The sequence below is a fragment of the Cylas formicarius genome, unplaced genomic scaffold (genome assembly GCF_029955315.1).
Source record: "Cylas formicarius isolate icCylForm1 unplaced genomic scaffold, icCylForm1.1 PGA_scaffold_4__25_contigs__length_36172078, whole genome shotgun sequence".
Lineage (NCBI taxonomy): Eukaryota > Metazoa > Arthropoda > Insecta > Coleoptera > Brentidae > Cylas > Cylas formicarius.
Window position 1 is genome coordinate 31576823 of NW_026844334.1, and position 26318 is coordinate 31603140.

At 32.5% G+C, this 26318-nt stretch overlaps 1 protein-coding gene across 7 annotated transcripts in view; it reads left to right on the forward strand.

Moving 5' to 3' along the window:
* Positions 1-26318, forward strand: part of LOC132700285 (fasciclin-1) — a 613802-nt gene that overhangs the window by 557667 nt on the left and 29817 nt on the right. The gene's annotated exons all lie outside the window — the stretch shown is intronic.

The following is a 26318-nucleotide window of genomic DNA, read 5'->3' on the forward strand; positions in this document are numbered from 1 at the left end:
TAAGCACTTTGAATTAAAAAATAGATTAAAAATTAATCAAAAATCAAATCAAATCATCCACGATCAAATGTCTATACTTTAAAATTAAAATTATTTGTTTATTTCCGTATTGTTAACTAACTTTTAAGTTAACAAATGAAAATTTAACTGATTTCTTGGTAAAAAAATCATTTTTTACCATTTAAGTTTAAGATTTCGGAATAAAATTTCACTGCTCGTCATTAATTTTGGACAAAATGAATTTATTTATGACAGCGCTATGGAGGCGCCGCGCTGCCGAGCGTCTCGAACTGGTAGTTAAGCGTTCGAATCGAGGTTGGTTTTTTTTTAAAGAACTTTGGGTCCACTGAAAAAAGGAAAGTGGGGTTGTTATGTGCTTGTTTTTATCACGTTGGAGACTAGCAGTATAAGCTTGTCTTTTTACAGTCCCTGCTAAGCCATCACACGCTCCTTTTCCATGAGATGTAGCGAAAAAAGTTAAATCAGCATCAACACCAAAATCATTTTTATGATTAACTCAATTGGCAAAATTATATTTAAATAATAATTAAAACTAATTTTCTAATCACATAATTTCATAATTCACTCGGCCCATTTTAAATCACAGAAAATATTATTATTACAATTAAAAATTATAATACTAAAATATTAACTAAAAAAACACAACTTAACAACACTTCAGCTTTTATTTTTAATAGTTATTTCATGCTTTACGTATAAACTTATGTCACGAATAGATAGCAATTACTTCTAAAATGATTTTGTTATTTACTAGGATACGCGAAAAACAAATTAAAATCGTAACGGAGCGGTTTTTCTTCTGTTAACTAAAGATGGAGCGTTGACAAATAAATTTAAAAATAATAATTTAGTAAATTGCTAAGAAAAAATAAATATAGACCATAACAATTTTAAAAATTTAAAGTGGATTATTTTTTTCTAAGTTTACGCTATTTGGTAAAAATAATAAAAACATTTGATAGTATTCTTTATAACATTGTTAAAAAAATAGGATTTTATTAATAATTATTATAATAAAATAGCATAAATAATAATAAAATTTGTTTTATAATAATATTTTGTATTATTATTTTAAATTCTCACTGATAAAATCTTCAATGCAGTTCGAGACGCTCGGCAGCGCGGCGCTTGCACAGCGCTCGGCTGTCATAAATAAATTCATTTTGTTTAAACTAATGACGAGCAGTGAAATTTTCTTCCGGAATCTTAAACTTAAATGGATAAAGCATGTGATCGATAAAAAAAAACATGATTTTTTTTCCAAGAAATCAGTTAATTTTTCATTTGTTAACTTAAAAGTTAGTTAATAATACGAAAATAAACAAATAATTTTAATTCGTTAATGGATGCCGAAAATTTTATAAATTTATCTGTTACGGTTGATTTTTAATTATTTTTTTAATTAAAAGTGCTTAAAATTTTCATTATGAAAAAAATGTTATTAAAATCAAAATTTTTAAAAATCGTTTGGGAGATCAATTTTCCATAATAAGTACTTATAAAAAATGTATATAAATTAAATTTTTATGACCAAGTGGCAAATGGGGTTCCACTTGACGTGATCTTACTCATTCTCAGTGTGACTTAGGCTACTGATATAGGCAACATTAAAGACTTTATTCTGAAACTATAGACAATATAAAGCAGAAACATATTAGTCATCAAGATTATCTTAAGTTTAAGACCGACCATTTTTTACAAAAAAAAATTAGAAATCCTATGCCATCTAAATTCGACAATTAGACGAGAGCGCAACCAGTGATTCACCAAAATTTTGGAATGACGTCAACTTAAAGAAAGGTGTGACTAGCATATCCGGATGTATGCGTTTAAATTAATCTGAGTTTAATACTCTTGAAGCAATAGTTGACGGTTTTGCAAAGTTCTTTTAATCACACTGTTCGATTCAGTCTTTGAATAATGTTTTCGTTCACATCGGTCTCATCTCAAGGGAGGATATTATCCAAGTACCAAAGAAATTAAAACCCAAAATGACTGCCGAAGTGGACAGTGCCTCTTCTGGTAATATTCAATCATGTTTTGAAAAGTTGTTGCAATTGTGTGCAACTTCGAGAAACTTCTAGAAATCATTCTTTTTAACTCACTATAGGTTTGGACAAAATCGGTAGGTGGATGTGATATACATTGATATCCAGACAGCATTTGGCCAAATTGGTCACCAAATATCACTGCGCAATTTACTAGTTCTAAACATTTTGTTGCTAAGTGACAAGTACCCTAAGCGTCGATTTTATTTCCTGAATTCATTTATTTATTTTGTTTACACAAAATCATACCTTTTTATTGAGCGTAAAAGCTCAAAATATTTTCACTTTACGCTGCATTAAATTATCGTCCAAGGTAATTTGATTAACTTTTGTTGCTGGAACTGTTTTGCTTGGAGTCTTTTAAGCTTAGACTTGTTTTTCTGTGACCACGCGGTATAAACTCGTCAATAATCAGAGAATCCCTTTTTTAATTCCACGCTTTAATTCATTGACATTGAAAGAAAGTTTACTGGTGTTAAACCAGCTATTTAGCTGTACAAGTGGTAGAATTAATTCTGTCTTCAAGAGGAGCTTAAGCCTGAACATTCGCCAGCAAACTCTGATAAACTCAGAATAAATAGATGAGTGGAAAGAACATTGATAAAAAGAACAGCATATTAGATTCCATATTGTTCTATTCTATTGAAAAGAACTTCGGAGTTTATGCAGTGAAACGCCCTGCTAACATCATAAAATAACCCAGCATGGACTCCCAAGCTGAGCGTAGTTAATAGCTTATGTTGATTTACCCGTCCTGCTGCGGAGCTGATTTTATGACAAAATTTTGCATTTCCTTAAGTAATGAGTTTTTGTTCATGTTTGACGACTTCTTCATTTTATCAACTTCTTTATTGGGGGCTTATATAAAAAAGTTTTTCATAAAACAGTTCCTTGATACTATTCCATTATTCTTGATCTCAAAATTCTATGGCGTTTTTCCACTTATCTCAGATACAATCGACCACTTAGTCTCATTTTTATTTTTTCATTTAGTTTGGGTTCCAATCACCACCAATTCAAATTTGTTATATTCTGCAGCCTTGAAGGAAAGTGTAAAGCGAATTCACCTATTTCTCATATGCCCTTGATAGGTTCTACTCAATCTTGCTGCATAAACTTCTGGAGGTTCGTGTAGAGGGCATTTGAAGGTACTATTACTTAATATTTCTGATAAAATTATTGTTTCTCATTCTGTAAGTTCTTGTTATTAATGACAACTTAAAAATGTAATTTAAGAATATATTCAAAATACTACGACCTTGTCAAACTTTAATTGTCTTTATTTTAATTTTATTTAAGTGTACAGCAATTTAAATTTTGATGCTACGAATAATACTGGAAAATTCTTAAGTCTCTTTAATATATTCTGGTTCGACCACATCAGGAATATTTGCTCAGTCGTGTGGTTTATTGCATATAATATTCATATTAAAGGCGGTTTTATTGCTTCACGGATGAAGTGATCCAAAATTCAACAGGAGAAATCAAGAAATGTGCCTACACGCCTTGAAAATGTTTATTGTAAATTTTTCATATCTTTGAATTACGACACGATACTTTACGCACAGTTGCCGGATCTATTTTATTTATTTACATATTTATTTATCAACGGTTATAACCAATTTGCAATCATTAATCAATTATCAGTGGTATCAAAAGAAGTGATGAAATTATAACTAATAAAAAAATATAAAACGGAAGTTATTTTGACACTTTGCCCGTAATTTAATGCAAGAATTTTTATGAACGATACTTTAGGGACTAGTTCATTGAGAAACCAGTGTCTGAGGAAATTTTGCGTGATGTTTTACATATTTTACTTTTTCTACGACCGTGAAGTGATAAATACAAAATACAAGCAGAACTATCAGAAAAACTGCATACCACTAAATATCTACCGAAAACATCCGATAGCTCCTGTCACTAAGGTAGCGGAAGTTCTAAAATACGTTAGTAGATCTCAAGCCTAGAAATATGAACACTTAATAATATTGCAATGAATACATGTTTTAAAAAGTATTATATCTAATCTTAGCTTAAAAACTGAATTCTGCTGATATAGATATTAAAACAGTTATATTATTACCAAATACTCATACCCTACTATAAAAAAACAATCCATCACACCAATAATAAAATATAGAAAAGCAATGGCGCCAATGTCCTCCCTGAGGAATTCCCGAAGTTGCTAGATGAGACGAGAAAGGAAATGATGTACTTTAACTGTCTCACTTCTATCACCTGAACTCTATGACAAGTCTTTGATTCCTATAGGACACAGATGCACAGAAATTATATTTTTACCGTGCCCAATATTTTTCAAGTTCCCTTGCAACTCGTCGTCAGATGTTGCATTCTTTGACTCACTGAATAATTTAGTTTACTGCGAATAGCTATTTCTAAAAATCATTTTAAGGTCTCTTCCCTAAATACTGGAAACCTTGATAAATGGACATATTAATAGAATGAATCAATTCATTTATGAAATGACGATTAAGAAAATGAATCCATGATTCTCTTCACAAGGCAGTTCCGCTCAATTTTGGTGTAGGCGTAGGTAAACTGCAACAAAATTATTTTTGATCCCTATTGTAATTCCTAGTACTCATACTAATAAATAGATTTTTTTTCATTTTTCCTTTCCTTACTTTACGACGGAGAAGAGGGAAACGATTTGTTTTGCTTAACACATAAGTATTTGCTGTTAAATCGTGATGTTAATAAATTGACGAGTTACGCCGATGAAAAGCTATTTCAATTATTCTTAACCATCAGTGAGTTATTATTATAAAATATACATGATTTCATAAAAAACGAATACTCCAATTTTCTCCTTCTCAAAAGTGTTAAAATTTACGATCAGTATGCTCGTTATATATTAAACTGTTTCCGCTAATGTGATGGCCGTGATTTAAGCTGCTCGTATTCTTTGTGGAACATCCTGAGAATTCCTGAATCCATATTGCCCATTATGATTCGCATAAAGATGTTCACCTCGTGACTTTTGAGACATACGACTCGGTGATCTTCACATTTCCACGCTTTTGTTTCCTTACGAAGAGAGAGAGTGAGGGAAAGTGTCAGAGATGCATTAATTTCACAATTGCTGCTTCACCAAGGTGTTTAAAATATTCTAGAATGTTATCATAAAATGGCGAATTTTTCTTCCTTCTCGGTCTTTTCTAAATATCCTTTTCATGTCTGTTTTAGTTTTCCGAGTTCTAGTTGCTTGCGTTGTTTGCAATCTGTATCTGTAGTGATCCATTGTGTCTAGGCTTCCGCAACGATAAAAATTCTATTATTTTTTGATGCAGCTCTCGGTGTTTGCGTTGTTGTAGGAGATCTTCTACTTCCTCGCATTTTGTTTTGCTAGCCATGCAATTGTCATGGAAATCGCCAACAGTTCTAGTGTTTGATTGAAGACTAGTCTTGTCTTCCATTTTTGGTTTTAGTTGGAGAGTCCATCGCTTTGAATTATTTCGGGAGTGGAACCTCTCAAGAAAAGTCTAGAAGAAGCAGTCCTTCACTATTTATATTATTTTAAAAATTGACTGATGTTACAGTTCCTTAAATGACTAAGAATTTTATAATTTTTTATATTTTATTTGATGTAGTATTCTTTTTTTTTTTCAATTTTTCAAGTGTTACAAGTATTTGTAATTGTGAAGGGATACTTCTTGCGATTGTTCAAGTAAAACTTGCAGCTTAATTGTCATCTTTCCTATTTAGGTGTACATATTAATATAAGGAACTCTGTTTAGTACATAAAGTGCAAGTCTATTTTGCAGTTTATTAAATCACCCGGGTTTGTCTAAGATTCTATTAGGTCCTCATATTTGCCATTTGCCACAATATCTGTAATTTCGTGAAGTACCAAGTATTGAAAGCACAAATTATAAAAGTTTGTGAGTGGGAGGCGTTATGTAAACCACCTATAAATATTTTAAATTATATGGTACATAAGACAACAGTTACCCGTGTATAGGCGCCATCTTTTCCATACAGTCTTGACCATAAAGACAAGTTTTTCACAAAAACACGAAAAAGGTACGGAGATAATAGCAAACACCAATAATGTAAACCATAATGGCACAGACTGTTAGTATTCTCTGAAAATAGTAATTACCTAGTTAGGCGTTGCCAATTATATTCGGATTATAGAGACTGAATTTGCGTTCTTATGAGAATTAGTCATTGTTTTCAGAGAAATTACGGCAATGTGGCAACTCAGGCAGTTGGTGGGGGGGTGACGCATGCGCAAAAGATCTCTTCTCTACAAAAATATCATAGCCACCTGCGACGCATCACTTTTTATTGTAATAGTTCCAATATAATTACTTAAGACCATAGCCAACTAGGATTGTCATATAAAAGAAGAAAGTTGTATTCATTCATGAGAAAACTAAGAACTGTAGAAAAAGTGTAAGTAAGCCACTTCATTTGACTTAAAAAAGCTCTTAATAAAGTTTTTATCCGAATCCAAAATTTTCATAAATAAAAAAGTTAAGAGCAATTTGCCAAAGGGACGAAAATTGAAAAACGCCCTATATCTCGGTTGGTAGTGAGGATATCGCTATACGATTTTAACCATTAAACGTTCCTCGAAAATCGATCCCTTGACATGTAAGTCGATTTTGCTCTGTCTAGTCCAAAAATAGGTTTTTCCTGTTAAATCGACAATTACGACCACCCTGTACATAATTTTTATTACCAGGCAAAACCCATAAATTGAGCCAAACTGGTACTACCTCCACTCGGTAAAAAGAAAAAAAATTGCAGTGAAATCAATGCCAAACGCCATACCTAATCAAGTTTTATTACTTTACCTTTCACAAGTAGACTTCGACTATGTCTTACGTCTATGAAAACAACAATCATTAAAATTATTAACTTGAGACACTAATTATTGTTATCATATCGTTGCCTAAAAATCCCCTTAAAATACTAAAAAATGGGTTCTATGCTCTGAGTGAATGCTTAATAATCTTCTCTGTAAAACATCGTCTAGCAGCCGTCCGTTAAGTTTTCATAACTTAACTGGGTAGGTAACATGGCTTTTAACATAACCTTCACAAAGTTTTCACTGCTTGTCCTGACCTCTAATGTTCTAGTCAGTTCACTTGAATAACTTTTCTTCCCCTCATAAAATGCATCCGTGCTAATATAAGATTTTAATTAAACAATTGAAAAGTGATAGGAGACTTTATAAATAGGGATATTTTCACTGTGAAAATGTAGAACTAAGCTATGTTACAAATATAGCTGTTGATTTAGCTTTTACTGCTTCTGTTCTTTGCTGTAGATTATTAGGATTAATTTTGGATTGATTCTGTGATGCTGACAGTGTATGCTGTTTACATAAGTTTTATTTAAATTTTCGCAAATAAATAATGTTACCAAGTCCATTATGTCACTCTCATTTCGCAGTATCGTAAGTGAATGTAGGTTGGGCGTTTCAATATTAACGCTCTGTCTAATTGCCACGCTTGCCAACTAATTTATTAATACCAAGTTATAAACACGCCACCCCGAACAAGTAAAACGGCTGTTTGCAAAGAACGTTAATATAGGTGAGCAAACTGAGCTGACACGTACACACACGCTCGCAAATAACTGGAGCATCATTTAATCTGTGCCGAATTTTTGACACTCGAACAAACCTCGCATAACAATACGAGCATTAATTATGTCAGTGAAAATTGAGCTTAATACCTGTCTGCATCCGAGGCCCTTCATGTTCGTTATATCACGAAATTAGATAATAGTATCGTAACTGCCACGAGGTCTTTGTGAGCTCATCAAAGATAACACCGGCACAAAGAGAAAAGCCTCCATAGTGGTGTAACGTCTCTCGATTGTTGCAATCCAGAAATCCCATACGGTTGATTTTATACGACTGCAATTCGTGGAACAGGGTATTTGGAAGACGACGGGTTTTGATTGGCTTTCCAATTTGAATTTCGTTTCCCAAATCTGGATCGTTGTATCTCATTGTGGTTTTGATTATTTTATTTCAAGTGGTCGTTTAATTTGGGAAGTACGTAGATATTGCGTTTATTGCTTAATTTTTTATGCACTACATAAGACTCACAAACCGAATTGAAGGTAAGTGAACTTTTCCATTATGATCCAGTCGTAATGAGATCGCAGGTCAGCATTCTGTTAATCGTAATTTGCTAGCACATCCTTTGGAGAAGATTTCATGAGAATACAGACAAAACTCAATTTGGTGTCAGTAACGAGATTGGAACTAGCAGACGGCTACTCACACAGAAGTGGTTCAATTGTTTGTTTTAGAGAAAAATGTTAAATACAAAAGTTGCAAATGCGACTAGAAGAAACAATTTAAAATTATTTATATTATTATGGGAAAATCGGAGTCATTGTGCCAATATTTAACAAAAGGGATAAAAGAGATTGTAGCAACTATAGAGGGATAACATTATTGAGCATTCCATCGAAAGTATATGAGCGAGTCTTGCAAGAAAAACTTTCTTAAATCCTGGAACCCCAACTAGAGCAATCTCAAAGCGGATTGAGGAAAGGAAAAAGCATACACGACCACATCTTCAGTATCAAGCAAATTATTTAAAAGGTACAAAATAGCAATACAAAGATCTATCTAGCTTTTCTAGACCTGGAGAAAGCTTTTGACAAATTTCCAAAATATGTGGTGAGGCGAAGTTTGATAGAACGAGACGTTGAAACAAGACTAATTCCAGCCATAATGTCCACATATACGAACAGCAAAAATTGCGTCAGAACCGACCACATGCAATCAGCATACTTTACAGTAAACGATGGCCTTAGGCAGGGAAGCGTTTTGAGTTCGTTACTCTTTAACCTAATTATGAAATGTAATAAAAAAAACAAGAACCATTCTATCCGGTTTCTTAGTAGTGTATAAAGATCTGGAACCGTTTTGAAGAAGAGAATGTGCGTTTGCAGATGATGTAGTTGTGTTTGCAAGACATGAAAAGGAGCTTAAAAAGAACCTGGCAATCTGGAACAACATGATAAATGAGAAAAACATTAAAATCAACGAAGAAAAGACGAAAATTATGGTTACGTCCAAAACAAACGAATTTCAGAACATCGAATTAAATAAGAAACGAATAGAGCACGTTGATTTTTTAAATACCTGGGGGTACAACTAAGTAGCAACATGTCACCAAACAGAACTAAATGCGAGAATCGAGAGTGCCTCAACACTATTTCACACTTTAAAATCAAGAAAGAGGGAAATATCAACTATAACCAAAATAACAATATACAAAACAATATTCATCCCACTTTTAACATTTGGATGTAAAAGCTGGGCACTGACCCAAAAGTCAAAAAAGCATCGAGATGAAGTACTTACGAAAGGTCCTAGGTATCACAATTAGAGACAGAATCCGAAATGAGTCGATTAGAGAGAGATTGAAAGTACAACCGGTTCTCAACATATTGAGAAACGCCAACTACGCCAGTACGGACACCTAAAAAGAATGGACAAAAAGAGACCAACAAAACTGATCTAGGAAGCGAGAAGATTCAGCCGAAGAAATAGGGAAAGACCGCAACTAACATGGGATCAGAAGCTAGCGAATATAATAATAGAAAGAAGACTGGGGATAATGGAAGCAGCTAAAATGGCACTAGATAAGAAAAGATGGAGGAAATTCGTATACATGTTGTAAACATTATGCACCTTAGGGTAGATAGGTTTAGAATTCACTATTTAATTAATGGAAAGAAAGAAAATATTTTTTTCACGAAGTTAAAAATTTAGCTATTTATTTTTATATTTCTGTGTATACCTCAAAAAATACTAAGTTTAGATACAAGAGAAGCTTAATGAAATTGAAAGAGCATTAATGGTAGTAATTAATGGCTTTCCATTTGATTAATTCACGAAAATTAATAATTTCATTTTGACTCACCCTGTCTAACGAACTAACTTCAAGGCAAATATAGGATAAGTGACTGTGCTACTTTATAAAATGGTTGGCATAATAAAAAAATAAAAATATATGGTATTAAACGCAGGCCATTTTTGCTGAAAAAATTGCCATAAATCCGGAAACACTCGATATAGACCATAACAACCTTACATTGGGTGATTGGGTATATAAGAAAGTTTAACACAATAATATACAGTGTGTTCCATTCCAAATAATTTTAAATAGTTTCTTTTATTGTTATCTTTTTTTTTTTAATTTAACAGTTTTCTCTAAAACAAATAATATATGAGATATATTACTTTGACATGCTATTTGGACACCTGTTGTATGGTCGAGAGTTGGATAGAACTTTTCCAGAGAGATAGGTACAGCGACCTTGAGAAGTAAACATTCCACCCCGCCCCGTTCTTTTTATAGCACATTCCGTACACCTTTACCACTGTTAGTTTTTGAAGTACACTATTTACTCCTCATCCTCCTCAACTCTTTCCTCGATTTCCTCACTTCAATTGTTACGTAGTCTGTCCACTCACTCATCAGTTCTATTCTGGTATTGTCAGAATCTTCTTACAGCCAGCTATCTAAGTACTTTTAATCTCGCTCCAAGGACATATGTTTGTTTTTAAGTTGCGTATCTTAATATGGCACTTTATACCTCCACACTTTAAAAAAATAGTTGTTACTCGAATCATTTAGTTGTCTAATGATTTGCCTTTCGAATGCTTCATTAAAATACCATCTGGCGAAGATATAAGGCAATCTGGCTCCTCTATGTCTTATTTTTTCATTTCATTAATGCTATTACTTACTTACCATTACTTAAGACCAATGCATTAAAGTTAGTTGACTCTTGTATAAAATTGATTGGAACCTAAATAAAAACTACATACTTGCAAAAAATAGAGAACGTATGCTCATATTTGGGGTCGCTACGCCAACTTTGAAAACATTGACTGAAACGGACGGTGCGATTGCCACAATTGTCTGCCATTTCACGCCTGTTTAGACTCTCCTATCGATAATCAGGCTACAAAGGTTTTCTGCCAGTTACATTACTGTTATCTAATTTTACTATGTTGCCGACATGAAGGGTCTCCCAACCAGACAGGCAATAAACTCCCTGATATGGCAAATGCCTGTTTTGTTTGTAGTGCGGTCGTTGGTGCGCTAAAAGCGGCAGAAAATGCATCTAGAGGTCGTAATTTCATTATTCGGCTGCTAAATGAAATTTATTACGTAAAGAACATTTCCGTCTTGATGTAAAATTAAAATTAGCTTTTTTCTTTTTCCTGGTGAGTCTCTGGTGCAAGGAAAATAACCTTGTAATTATCCCATTAGTTATGGTTATCCCATTTTAATAAATATATATAGAAACCAGAACAGTGATTATTCTATTGCAATAATATTTTTATCGGTGTAAATTTTAATAATAGAAAGCAAAGACATTTCCTTATACCATTTAAAAGTTTAATTTGTTTTTCGAAAAACAAAAAAAAGTGTTTTACGATTGTGGCAAACATAACCTCAAATATATATTGTCTGTTAGTGACATAAAGGATACTCCAGGATATTCCCCCCTATTGAAATCTACGTCAGGATGCTGAACAGAAATCCATTTATGCGGAAAAGAATTGATATATTTTCGCATTGTCGAGTAGCACTGAAGGAGTTAAGAAGATAAGATACTAGATAAGATACTACCAAGAGGCCTATCCGTGGCTTGGTGAATACCAGAACATAGTGTACTAGAAGGTAACTGAAAAGGTAACCTTCTAGCAAGAAAAGAAACAAACGCCAATAGTGCCATTAGTTTGCACTAATAAAAAGGCATGCGAACTGGGAAGTAATTTTAAACATTACATTTTTCTTTAAAACAATATTTTAACAGTCTTATAATAGAGTCTTGATGTGATCTTACATGAGATACTTAAAAATCATCTAATGTAATATATAATATGTAATATTTCTTCCAGCGTGTGACATTCATCGCTGCGTCAATTAAAATTTAAATAGTGCATTGTCCTTTTTACAACTGCCATTGGATTTGGTGGTGGACAAGTCCGCTTTCTGTCTTCTTGGCAAGCAAAAATGTGTTTAACTATATTTTTGTTGATTGTTTCTAGAACTCCCAACATTTTTCTTTCCATATAGTTTTTCATATCCTGCTCCAACAAATACAACAATATAAACACAATCACAATCAAAAGTGAGGTTAGGTTGTTTTCCTGGGATAGATAATTTAATAAATAGTTTTTCCCTGAGCAGAAATGTTAGTTTTACAACCTGGTACAACGATCAACCATTTTCAACTCAAAAATAACTGAAAACTCACGAAAAACAGCTGAAATGTCCACATTAGTTTTAAACAGGAAGTTATCTAGTGCAAATTTGAATTATTAATTTCGACGTTGGTATTTCACGTATATTACCTCCTATTCACCCTATTATATTTTTTATCCTGGCGTAAGTAACTCCCTGTGGAGTGCTCAGGGAATGTTTTTGATGATGCTGAATAAAGTCTTTTTAAAATTCACACTCCTTTAAAACATTTGATTTTCTCTGCATAATGAAAATTCCATTTTGCAAATGTCTGTTTTTGTTATTTGGAAACATTTCTTTTCGATTTGAACCCAATCTGTGGAAAGATGATTCTCCAATTCTCGTGAAAATAATGGTTTCGGATTGACAATTTCAGGAAACACTCATCCTCACAAATATTTTCAAAATTTCCTTTCTTGTAACCCACAGGCTACAGCAGCAATTTTTTGCAACCCAGTTTTTCTTGTGCCTTGGTTAGTTTTGGTTATTTTCGGAAAATAAAAAGAGAAACCGAAACATACATACATATTAACAAACCTACTGTTAGCCTTTAGATAACCACTCTCGGATACCTACTTTTTATTGGAAAAAATCGTTTTATTAAAGCACTAACTGAAATTTGTAAAACCACTGAACCAGATAAAATTGATATATCAGAACATCTGGTGTGATGTAATGTGCGGCGGAAAGAACTAACGCTGTATTCAAGCGTGGCTGAGTGACATCACCAAAAATCACCATTTCTGGGTAGGATAAGGATGAAATAAATGCTCTATAGAGTCGGTGTTGTGAAAAATTGGCAAAATCTGGTTACAAAGTGGAATGCGTTAGAGTCTGCAGTAAATGGGCCCGTATCTCATGCTGGTATTAATAAGCAGGAAATAAGCGGGAAATTTAGAGAGCTTAACTGAAGAAGCCAACAAGATGATAGCCGAAGCGTCAGCAAGTTCGATTCACCAATAACCGACGCAGGAGGAATCCAGAAGCTTTTTAAATAGTAAAAATAAAAATACCCTGTAGAAGTTTCTTTGAAAAATTAATATGAAACTACTTTAAACATTTTTAAAATTTTTAAATTCACCTGTTTGTTATCCTGTACATATAAGAATAATATTTGAGTTTGGTAATATACCCTATCAGTTTAAAACATCTATTGTATCACAGAATAACATATGGACTGGAGAGCCCAAAAACTATATTATAAAGAACGTTTCCAAGTTATAGCTAGTATGCTTAATCTTAATGGTTTAGTGAATTTAATTTTTCCGATTTAAAACAGGATGGAATTTTTGTAGGTTTGTAATTTCATAAACTAGCACTAACGAAATCTGGAAACTTTGAGATGGGAACCAGGGTTGTTACCTATGCAGGTCATTGTTTTAGGTGATTCTTCTTGGAAAGGTGTGAATTGTTTAAAAATACTAAAAATGTTTTTGGACACTTTTAAACTATCTCTTAATATTCTTCTTCGCATACCCTCTCCATTTCGCAGGTTGGCTGTCGCCATCGCTGTTTTAACTTTGAAAGCTACGGCCTTAAATAAGTCAGATGACGTGACATTAAACTATTTTCTCAGATTTCTGAGCCAAGATGTTCTTCTCTTTGCAACAGATCTTTTTCCTAAAACTTTCCCTTGGATTATGAGTTGCAGGATGATTTGGCCGAGATGTTGCAGCCTTTTCTTTTTCACTTCCTGCAGGAATTGTATATCTTTCTCCATTTTTCTCAGGACTTCCGCGTTGATCACATACTCTGTCTACAGTATTCTCAATATCCTACGGTAGGCCTACATCTCAAAAGTTTCTAGTCTTCGCTAGCAGTATGCGCTGAGAGCCCAAGCTTTGAGCATCCGTGCTCAAATCTCGGCCACAGAGCACATGAAGGATGCACGGTTTTTTTCAATGCAAATCCTTATTTCCAAACAGTGATCTGTGGAGCAGTCGATACTGGTATTTAGGTAAACATACCTTTTGACCCTTTCCAGCTTTCGACCTTCCATCATTGAGCGCATCTGTTTTGTTGACAATCATATACTTGGTTTTCTTAAGGTTGTATGTCAGTCCATATTCTCGATTAACTGTGATGTCGGCATAGCCCATATTGTTCAGTGGAATGTCGTTAACTCTTATTTCCACTGCCTTCGTCAGTTAGTATAAATAATATAAATATAAATAGAACTAAATATATAGCTTCTTTAGAACGGGGAAAAATCTTCCCAACTTTTCAAAAATACATATTGACATTGTAGTAGAACCAATTATGAAAACTAATGTTACAACTATTTATAAAGCATTAGTTGAACCCCTAAGAGTAATACAAAATGCTATATTTCAAACTTTAATATACTGTGTTACTTTATGGAAATTTTAATATACTGTGTTACTTTATGGAACAGATATTTGCTATGTTGGTGCACTAATATTAGCATTAGTACATGTATATACATTCATAAACATTCTTTCAAACAGGACCAATCAACCATGATTATGAAACTAGAGCTAATATTCACAGAAATGTTATCGTCCCTAAATGTAATCGAGCTATCAGCAGACAATAATTTACTTAGGGACAAAAATTTTATAATCTGCTTCCTGTATGATTACGGAAGTTTTAGCTGGTATGCCTAATCTTAATGGTTTAGTTGATTTCATTTTTCCGATTGTAAATAGGGTGGAATTTTTGTAGGTTTGCAATTTAATAAACTAGTTAATGATGGGTTTTGACAAATACAGATTTTTTCATGGCCGTCCTATTAAGTGCAAATTGATGTTAACCCCGGTGTAGCTCTTAAAACATAGATGTCGCTCGATGATTATATAATATAAAAAGATACTTTCCCGAAAACTTTACCTCCCTGTATATATCGAAAAATTTGATACGTTTGGGACAAAAGTTCATATGATTTTTTTCTTAAACTTTAGATTTATCCATTATCAAAAACACCCTGTTCTAAATAAATATGGATTAGAAGAAAATTCATGCCATCGTAACTCTCGGAGATAAGACAGAGAGTAATAATTAGGGAAGATAATAAAGAAATTAAATCCTCTGCTAGGGAAGAGAGTGCTATTTATGATTTATATAAACCATATAACTATGCTGGAAAGTAGTGTCTTCATAACGAATTATGCAGATCACACCAATATGTTGATTCCAGTTTCCACATTTTAGAAATACAAGAAAAAGCTTACAGAACCCTAGTCGACATTGAACAGAACAGAATAACTTTACCTAATAACTTAAACTTTCAAGAAACTATTATAAATAGACAAAGAGATCACCGAATTTTTATCATGAGAAAAACACTATGTCTAAAACTTGGAACTGTGGCATACTCTTAAAATCTTATGTCATTCTTTGAATCAACCATGAGGTATGCCATAATTTTCTGGGACAGTGGCCCCGAGATACAAAAAGTGTTTATAGCCCAGAAAACAATTGTAAGGTAGTAAAAAAGAGTAAAATATATAGTGGTGTAGAAGGACTCTCAGGAAATTAGGTATACAATGTAGACTAACTGAAAAAAAAAGTAAGTGTCTGAAAAGGGACTATTAAGGGTCTACTTTATTGTAATAGAGCCACAAGAAGTGACAGAGTGTTTGCATCGAAACTCATAAAACGTCATTTCATTTTATGTATGGCTTACTTTTGTTAGTAGTTGTAATTTGAATTAAAAAAGTGTTACAATTATATACATAATTCCAATCTATTCACGATATCTTTAAGTGAAAATTTTCCTTTAGATTTACAGTTAGTGTCAGTATTATGTTAGATCCGGAGACGCGGCGAACTAAAACAACACTGAAATTCATTGAGCTTGCTATCTTGAATCAATAATAAACAAGTTATTTTATGTTGAGTGGTGCAAACAGCATTTGCATTAGTCAGGTCAAATAGTATGACGGCGATAAAAAACAAACTGTATTTCCACTTTTTCAATGAAAACATCACAGTAATTCTTCTAATTAATCTTCAAAGATCTGCTCTTACAGGTTTTGATCCGATCTTCAATATTAAATACACTATTGCCGATAGTCTCGTTTCAAGTGATAGTGAAATGCGTTTTTCGGATATCGGTCAAGTCAAGAAAAGGTTCCGAAGAGCTTCTGAAACTTGATTTATTTCGGTCATCGAGGAAACTTGTTATTCTCTAAAATGGGACGTCGCAATAGATAGAAAACCTCGCTGTTTTGCGACAATGTCTTCGATCAAGCCTCTTGACACTAATTTCTCAAATGAAAAACATAGACCCGTCTAGTTGAGGAATTATAGCAAAATTGATGTGGTTCGTCGGTAGTAGAATGTTTTTGATTCAAAAGTTTCATTAATTCGAGCAGTTACATTTTCAGCAATACATTAATTTTAATTCGTTAATTAATTAAGCACCCCAAATAATATTTTTCTACTCCTCACTCTAAATTACACGCTAATGCACTTGCTCAGTCACTCATTTATATAACACTCGATCTGGTCGGGAAAAATCAAACTCGTAACGATAGAGGCATTTATTAAACTATTCATAAGAATTTATCGTATCTTAAATTTCATTTTAAGACTATTTTTCTTCAATCGTAATAAGACCGTTCCGAGTTTTTTTTCTCAAAGTTGTTTACAACTTTAAAGTCTATTTTGGAAACGTGTAGAGTGATCCAACGAATACTTACCCATAGTATCCCAAGCATAAAAAAATAAAATAATACTTTTTTGCTCTGGAATTATTATTATAAGAATATATTACATGTGTTAAAAAAATCGAAACATACAAAAAAATACTGGTAAACGAACCACTGGGAAAAAACATTAAATAATATTTTGGAGCACATAAGATGTAACATACAATTTATACATAAATATACAAAAGAAAGTTTAAATTCGACAGAAAACAACTAAAAATAGAGAGTTTTCCAAATAGAACCTGATTTGATACAAAAAAACGCATATTTTATGGTGCGTGAGCGCACCACTGGTAACACCCGGTTTCATTGTTGGTGATACTTTACAAAGCATGAAGTATGTAAATGCACATTACAGTTATTACTAACGTATATTGTGTCGCTGTGGCAGATTCTACATCTCCTTCCGGCTTTATTAGCATGAACAATCATGAGATGACCTTGATTATCATAACGCACTTCATCTATGGCAGGTGCAAGATTTCTTTGAGTAATTGTTTTATCAGTTTTTAAAAGTCGCATAGCAATGTAAGATTTAAAATCTACCTGGGAAATCTTTTGATCATTGACAATATTATACAATTTCCATACAATATATTTTCACTACTAAACTATCCAGTGAGTTACAAAATAAAGGCCACCACCATTTTTTTCCAAATACCTGGCACCTGTAATTATTCCGTTGTCATGTAAATCTACCCCACCCATATATCTATTGTATTGGGCAAATACATAAGTTTGGGGTATATTTACATCTTTCCGTTCTTTGCTATTATAGCGGTTTACATTTTGGATCTACACCAGAAACATTACTTGCCACAGTTACAACTGATTTGTCGTGGCAACGGACCATAGAAATTTTTGATTCAGATTCATATGCTGCAAGATGGGATCCGCGGTCTTTTTTTCCAAATGATTTACAATTTTCCCTTGGACATTTATTTGTTTTATTTTCCTGGATAGTATCGGTGGCAAAATAACTATTAGTTTTTAAATGTAAAAATAGTTTGAAAGATGAAAAAAAATTTGGTGATTTACTGGCCTATCTACAAGAGAAAGTAGACTCATACCGCCAAGACCAAGGTCAGAATGAGGTTTATTTTGGTTGTTGGGGTAGTTGATGAATTGCAGGACTGTTGAAGGACAGCTGTATCATATCGGTGTATGTAACTCGAAAGTTCCAACTATATCAGTTGGTTCCCCAAACTCTTCTAGATTTATGTTATCGTTCATATCTTCTTCGTCAGTGAAGGTATCCACGTCGGGTGGAATATATACCGCGTCAATATATTCTGTAAATATTTTTTCACATTATTTTTAGCATAGCAAATATAATGCCAAAAGCCTGTCTCTCTCTCGTCTCTCGTAAAAAGGAGATAATTATATTTTAACGGAATCAAAATTAGGTATTATGTTCATAGTATTAGGTACTTTTTTTAATTAAACATTATATAAAAAAATAATAAATTCTCTCTACCTTATAATTTATGGGTGGAAGCACAGAGGTCGTTTTATTTTCTTTAGGAATTAATAAATGAAAAAACTGGGCTCCAAAATAAATAAACTTCTGCTGTATTTTCAAAGCAAACTTTCCAAGGAATAATATTATTGAACAAGCCTTTTTTACACATACGAGTTGGAAATGAAAACACGTGAAATATTAGCATTTTTATATTCTGTTGTGTTATTTGTAAAATACGGCTTTTCTATTTCGAAATTGGAATTGTGTGGTCTTAAAAAGCAATATTTGACCATCAAAATATTTAAAAAATGTCACATAAATGAAAACAAATAGAAGGGAAATGTATCAACTTTTTATAATTTTGCATATAAAAATTGCATTCATTTTTTCAATTACAATACTTTTGATACTTGTTATCCTCTATTGTCTTGTACCTACCTACCTACCGAATTTGAATGCCAAGAAATGTCAAGTGCTATAAGACAATTTTTTTTAGCGACCATGTCTTATAAATTCTATTATCAATAACTCAATCACTACAATATTACATATTTTTTAAGATAGTTTAGGTAATTGTCACCTAGTTTTTTTTGTAGATTTTGTACATCAAAAATATATTTTATTTTTAGCTTAATATTATTCGCTAAATAATGAATAAAAATAAAATAAATAACAATATTTACTTTCATCTAAAAAAATTTATAAAAAAATTACTTGCGTCTACCGCTTAGAAATATTATTAACCTAAACACGTTCCAAATATTTATAAACATGCAGATATAAACTGAGAAACTGTGTTCCAAAAAAAAATAAATTTTGCCAAAAAATTATTTCAACACATGAATAAAAACAAATCAAAGTCAATGCGTCAACTTTTTATATTTTTTTTATAGTTTACCTACCGAATTTCAATGCCAATAAGTGTCAAGTGTACAATAACTCAATCAATACAATACAACATAATTTTTAGATAGTTTAGGTAATTGATACCTAGTTGGCGTTGTATTTTTTTTTATAGATTTTGTACATTAAAAATATATTTCTTCAGTTTAATATAATTTACCAAATATGATTAAAAATAAAACGTATAATAATATTTATTATGAACAAATTTTCAAAAATATATATCTATCAGCGAGAAACCAATATTATATTATACCAAATATTTACAAGCATATAGGTAAAACCTGAAATACAACTTCAAAACTATAATTAACATATCAAAAATTATTTACACAACGACAAATAGTCAAGATCCCAAATTTTGCCCCCTTATTTAATGACACTTTGAACTGCTTTTCAACAGTTCTCTGGTGATTAAACAGTAGCTTACCATTTTGAATGTCGTGCCCTATTTTGCCACAAATCTGTTGTAATCGACCTGCCTGTTTAGGAGTTTCTGAATTCCTGTTGTCGATAGATGTTATGAGTCTGTGCTCGTGAGGTAGTTTGGGGAAGGACAGGGGATATAAGGTAGGATAAGTTAGGTTAGGTTAGACCGGAGGTTAAGTATGTGCGGCGGAAACTGATGGGCCTCCTGTTCAGAAGCTGTGAGTTGGTAGCTGTTTTCGTCAATTCACAGGCCTTTCATTGGCATTGTAATCAATATCACCGTTGATTATATCATCAAAAGCGTCTAATTTTGAAAAGCCGAACCAAAATATAGGATTCGTGATAATTTCATTTCGTTTTTTTTACAAAACTTCTGGATTCTTCCTGCGTCGGTTTTTGCTGAGTTGAAATTGCTGATGTTTCACCAATCATTTTGTTGGCTTCTTCAGGGTTTGACTGAAACTGGCTCGTATTTTACTCTGTATCTTCTTATATATTGTTTGAGGGAGGGCGCTAATAAGGGCAAAAACACCGTCTCGGATTACTGATTCCCCAATTTTTGACAGGTAGAGACGTGAGTCGCGGTTAAGATTGTTAGGTCGTTTATAGATTTCTATAGACTCTCGGATTTTTCATTGGTAGAAGAACTGATTACATGCAAAAATTTTAGTTTTATCGAATAAAATTTGATGTCCGGTTTCATGAGTGTATTCGGGAACAGCTGATGAGTTTGTCTTAGTCGTAAGGCTCTTTCGTGTTCTTTGAGCCTAGTTGATATTTTTCGTCCGGTCTCTCCAATGTATTCTTTGCCACATATGCATGGAATGCTGTAAACTACTGTCATCTCAAATGGAATTTTGTCTTCGACGGACCGAAGATGTTAACAGATTTTTGGACAAGTGTTAAATCTGGTTTTGACATTATACTTCTTCAGAACTTTTGATATGTGGTCAGTGATGTTTTGAATGTAAGGAAAGACCACAGTGGCAAGTGTAGGATTGCTTTCGGCCTCATTGCTATTGGAAGGTTGTGGTGAAGTGTATTTTCTGATGGAACGCTTAATATCTTTAATGTGGAAATTATTAGAGAGAAGAGCAGAGATAAGGTGTTTTAATTCGGTTTTCAGTGACTCGAGCTGATATAGTTTTACGCCTCAACAAGAGAGTTGATAACCGATGAGTTTTGGGCCGGATGGTGATGTGACCATGCACTAAGGTATCGGTCTGTGTGCGTAGGTTTTCTGTAAACACAATGACCCAATGTTAGGTCTGATTTTCTATTGATAAGAATATCTAACAATAGAAGGTTATTATTAGCTTCCAACTCAATGGTAAAATGTATGTTAGGGTGTATCGAGTTTAAATGTCTAAGAAAAAGTATCATCGACGTAGCGGCTGATTGAAAACAAAGTAACATTTTGCAAAGGTGTTTCCAATTCAGATACGCTATAGATACAATTCACGTCGACGTATTATGTCAGCACCGGTTGAAAGCTTAGATTTATGATAATTTAACGCTTGTCTTATTCTCGAATGGGAGAGTGATATATTAAACATTAAACGCCACAGAAGCTTTGTTTCTCCATTACCCTAATTCCCTGCTGGAAATTGCTTTCTGATGTTTGCTGAATAGGAATTCGACATTTGAGACAAGACAAGAATCTGGCAAAATATTCGCAATATAAATACAAGACCTCTGAACGACCGTCAATCAAATGTAATATAAGAATGTTGATTTTCAATAACGCTACCGTAAACGCAAACCAATAGCGGACAGCAATATTTCCATTACGTTTAAATTTTTCGAACTGAAAATAAATAAAACAAACAGACCGCGATGGAACAGGTAGGCAAACATTTTGAATCCATTAAAACTAAAACTGGGAGCTCGTCAGCTGCAGTCGACCTCCAGTTTTTCAGCGGCGTTTGGGCTTTTAAATTAATTGACATTCACAATTTATCAAACTTAATTTCAAATTGTACTTGGCGCTGTCCTTTAACGCGGCCTGCAAGCCGAAGATTATAGGAGTTTTACTCAATTTCGACAAACTTGATTAGTTTCCCAGGTCGGCACCTTAATCGTATTGCTTGATTTTGCCTGTTTATGAAACTAGCGCCAGAATTGGACCTAGGAACGTCAGAACTTTTGTTATACGGAATGTCTGGAAATAACGACGAAGCATTATTGGAGATGAGCTTAGAAAACAATGATCACTGAAGGGGACGGATAGCTTTGAAGAGATATGGAAACCGGTAAATGATATTTTCCTTAATTTAGGACAGCAACATTTATATTACGTGATTCCTTCGCAATAAATTAAATACCTCTAATAACAAAAATTGGGTACCGAGACTTAACAGTAATCTTGACTATTCAGAAATATTGAAAAAAATCAATATTTTGTTCTCTAAAATCTTATGTAAGTGTTACATGTATTTTGGCTAAAATGGCTAAAATATTGAACAAATGATGTATTGGATTTCAAGAAAAAAGAATGAATTTGTGCAGCGAAGAGTGGTACAAGCTGATGATCTCGAGGAAAGTAACCTATAAACATATTGTAAAATAATACTTAATTATTTTAATTATCGATTGATATGTTAGCTATTAAACGTATACTTCAAAACTTAAACCAAAATGCGTATATAAAATTGCAGAGAACAACAAAAAGCATTTCATATCACTTGCGCCATAATCTCAGGCGCTGGTTCCACCATTTCAGATGTTTTCACATTCTCAGACTCTGGTTCTACCGCTTACGATGATTTCGCACTAGTCGGAAAAACCGAGCACTTAACCATTTTCTTGCTTTTAACGCTTACGTTAAAATTGTCGCCTTCTGACCATGTCTTTGGCCATGGTTGATTCAACGATGGTAGACTGGAGGTGGCTGGATGTTGTATTGTACCTCTTTTGTCGAAATATCAGTTTCTTCTTCTTTCTCTACAATAGTTTATTTGACACGAGCGGAGCGAGTTTTTAATAAACGAGTCAGTTAAAAAGTTTACCGAACGTGTCGCACATTATACTTTTTTTACCACCGTTAGTTTTTGGGTAAAGTATGTTTATAGATATAAGAAAGTGACTAACTGATACGAATTAAGAAAAGACCCGCGCAAGCTGTAAGAATGAAATATGGCCGAACAGGTCCGTACTTTGCTTTGAATTTAATTTGGGCTTTTGTTAGGAAAGATACTAAACAATATTTATTTATTTATGTATGTATTTATGTTTAAATTTAAAAGAAAATTACAAATTATTTTTATTACCTACATAAATTACTTAAAATTATTCACATAATATGTCAGTATCACTATCGCTATCATCGCCTGTTCTAATTATTATTTGTTCTATATTATTTGCAATATGGATATACGATTGTTCTGCTTTTTTTATGTGTTTAACAGAATTTGCCCAACTTTATGTTAAAAACTTCGGTTTCTATAAGTTTGAGGACATTGGAGTTAATACGGGGAAAACATTATTATGGCAGATTTCAGTTGGTGCCAAACATGTTCAATGGGGTTAAATAAACAGCGGTAAGGTGGAAGCCTTAAAACTGTATGCCCTAGATTTTTTGCATAATTATCACAGACGTATTCCTTTTGTAGGTTCAAGCTTTGTAGAACCTCAATTAATTGCTTTTTGGTATAATCTTCGTGAAAACAAATGTCGTTATTATACATGTAGTTTTGAATTGTGGCTTTTGTGTCACATGAGGAAGCGGTTTTAGTCAACTGTCTACTGTGATAACTTGCATTGTCCATTACAATTACATATAATAAATCAGCGGTGGTGTCTTCATGGTAATCCTGAGAAGAATCTTTAACATTTTTCGCAGACAGAGAAAGTTCATGTGTAATCCAACCATCTTTAGAGCCAGCATGCAAAACAGTTATTCTTTTACCTCTTTTTGATGGCGCGTTTGTTTTCCACTTATCAGGTGAGTCAACCCAACTCTTTTCCCGGGTATCATAAGTGTCGAACCAGGTTTCATCCAAGTAAATAATTGGCCTTTGTTGTTCTCTGAAAATCCTAATTTTTTCTAGATCTTCCAGTCGCCATTTCCGAATTCAAAAAGATTCCATTAAAACTTGCCTTTTGTCAATTTTTTAAAATCTAAAACGCATGTGTTGAATACACTTCCATGGTGGTTCTGCCACATTTAACACCGGTTTCATCTTTTTCTAAGATATCTAATGTAGCACGCTTTGTTCCTCGTATAATTGGTAAATTTTACGCCGTATTATATCTTGATCACTTTCGTCATTCGAGAAAATGTCAGCATCGCTTCTTTTTTTCCTCATTTTCGTCAATGTGGTCGTTTCTTCTAAATATGCTTGCTGGCTGGCACCACGTTCAATGAGAGTCAAATAACCATTGTTTATAACTTCTTAGTCTCAATAGGTGTTTTCTACATTTGGGCGGGAGCATCTTCTGACATACGTTAGACTTGCACATGTAGTATTACACACGAAATACGAATGATTACTAATAAACTTAAACTAAGTAGTATACTAAACCAAAGAATATTAAACAAAGGTGGGTATAAAATTATTTTCTATTACGGACCACAATTTTACCTGAATTTAAATTCCGAAACTTTAGGTAATAATCTTGTTGCATTGTATGTTAATGACCATCGTTGGATAATCTCATTCAAATACAATTAGTCACTTTCTTATATCTATGAACAGACCATACATTGTCTCAAAACAACACGAATACGTTCACTGACATGACTGTCAGAATTGACAAACGTCAAAATTCAAAGCGTGGAAAATATCTCCGAAAACATCTGATTGCTTCCAAATCCGTGCGGTAAAATCCCGGAAATGTCCGAAGTAGCTCAGATTCATGGAAAACGAAACTGACGTGGTAAAGTGACGCTTCCCGCACGCTAGATCGGTGGGTAATTAGGTATTTTACAGACGGGAGTAGAAAAAAGTTTTTTTTACGATTTTAGACGTGTTTTTCTGTCTTTGATCGACATCCACCGATTTCTGTAATGCTCAGTCTTATTTTTTTCGTTCGAGTCATTTGAATCGTCATCGACGTGTTTTGGAGAACTTGGCGATTACTACATTTGGAAGTTGCAAAATTAAAATTCAGTAGAAACGTGAAGGTTCCGCATTCTTTAAAACTATTTACTGTGGTTCCAATTGTGGTTGCGAAACCAACAAAACATTTGGCATCCACCAGCTTTATTGGGCAATTCCGGCCTCATGATCCTTGAGCATTCAAGCAAGAAACTATTGTTTCGGAACCACTGAAAACCCGCTCATTAGCTCGTTAGTCGGCCTAAAGATGTGGACTCGTTATGAGACTTAAATTGTGACTTTTGATAAAGGAAATAGTTTCTTACCATTTGAAAATTGCAAACCATATTAAATATTGCGGTATAACAATACTACACACACACAATCTTACTTAAACTACGAAAATATTATAACAGGGATAGAGTAATAATGTATACAGGATGGATCAAAAAGCGCGACGAATTAAACATACCCTTTTTTAAATAACACATCCTATTTTCCAATTTTGTTTTCAATTCGTTTTGAAATTCTAAAATTTTTTATTCATAATATTACATACCTAAACCTGATCATTTTTCCAATATTTTGATTTTTTTTGGAGGAAGATGTTCGAAGTGTTTTCGGAGCGCGAGCATTGAAGATGCCAAGTGAGATTTTGGCGAAACGTCTGCGGGATTCCAGTCGGATGCAGGATTTGCAGGATTCCAGTCGGATGCAGGATTCCAGTCGGAGTTCAACGAGCGAACGGATGATATCCCGGAATATAGTGTCATCATATATTATATATATATATATATATATATATATATATATATATATATATATATATATATATATATATATATATATATATATAGTATATGTATATATATATATATATATATATATATATATATATATATATATATATATATATATATATGTATATATATATATATGATATATATATATATATATATATATATATATTTATATATATATATATATATATATATATATATATATATTATATAATATATATATATATTATATATATATATATATATATATATATATATATATAATATATATATATATATATATATATATATATATATATATATATATATTATAGTATATATATATATATATATATATATATATATATGTATATATATATATGTATATATATATATATATATATATATATATATATATATTTATATATATATATATATATATATATATATATATATATATAATATATATTATATATATATATATATATATATATATATATATATATATAGTATATATATATATAATATATAATTATATATATATTATATATATAGTATATATTATATATATATATATATATATATATATATATATATATATATATATATATATATATATATATCCTGCGCACTATTTTGCATCCACCAACATGCAAAAGCATATTACATTTCGCGTCCATGACTATTTTACGTCCGAAT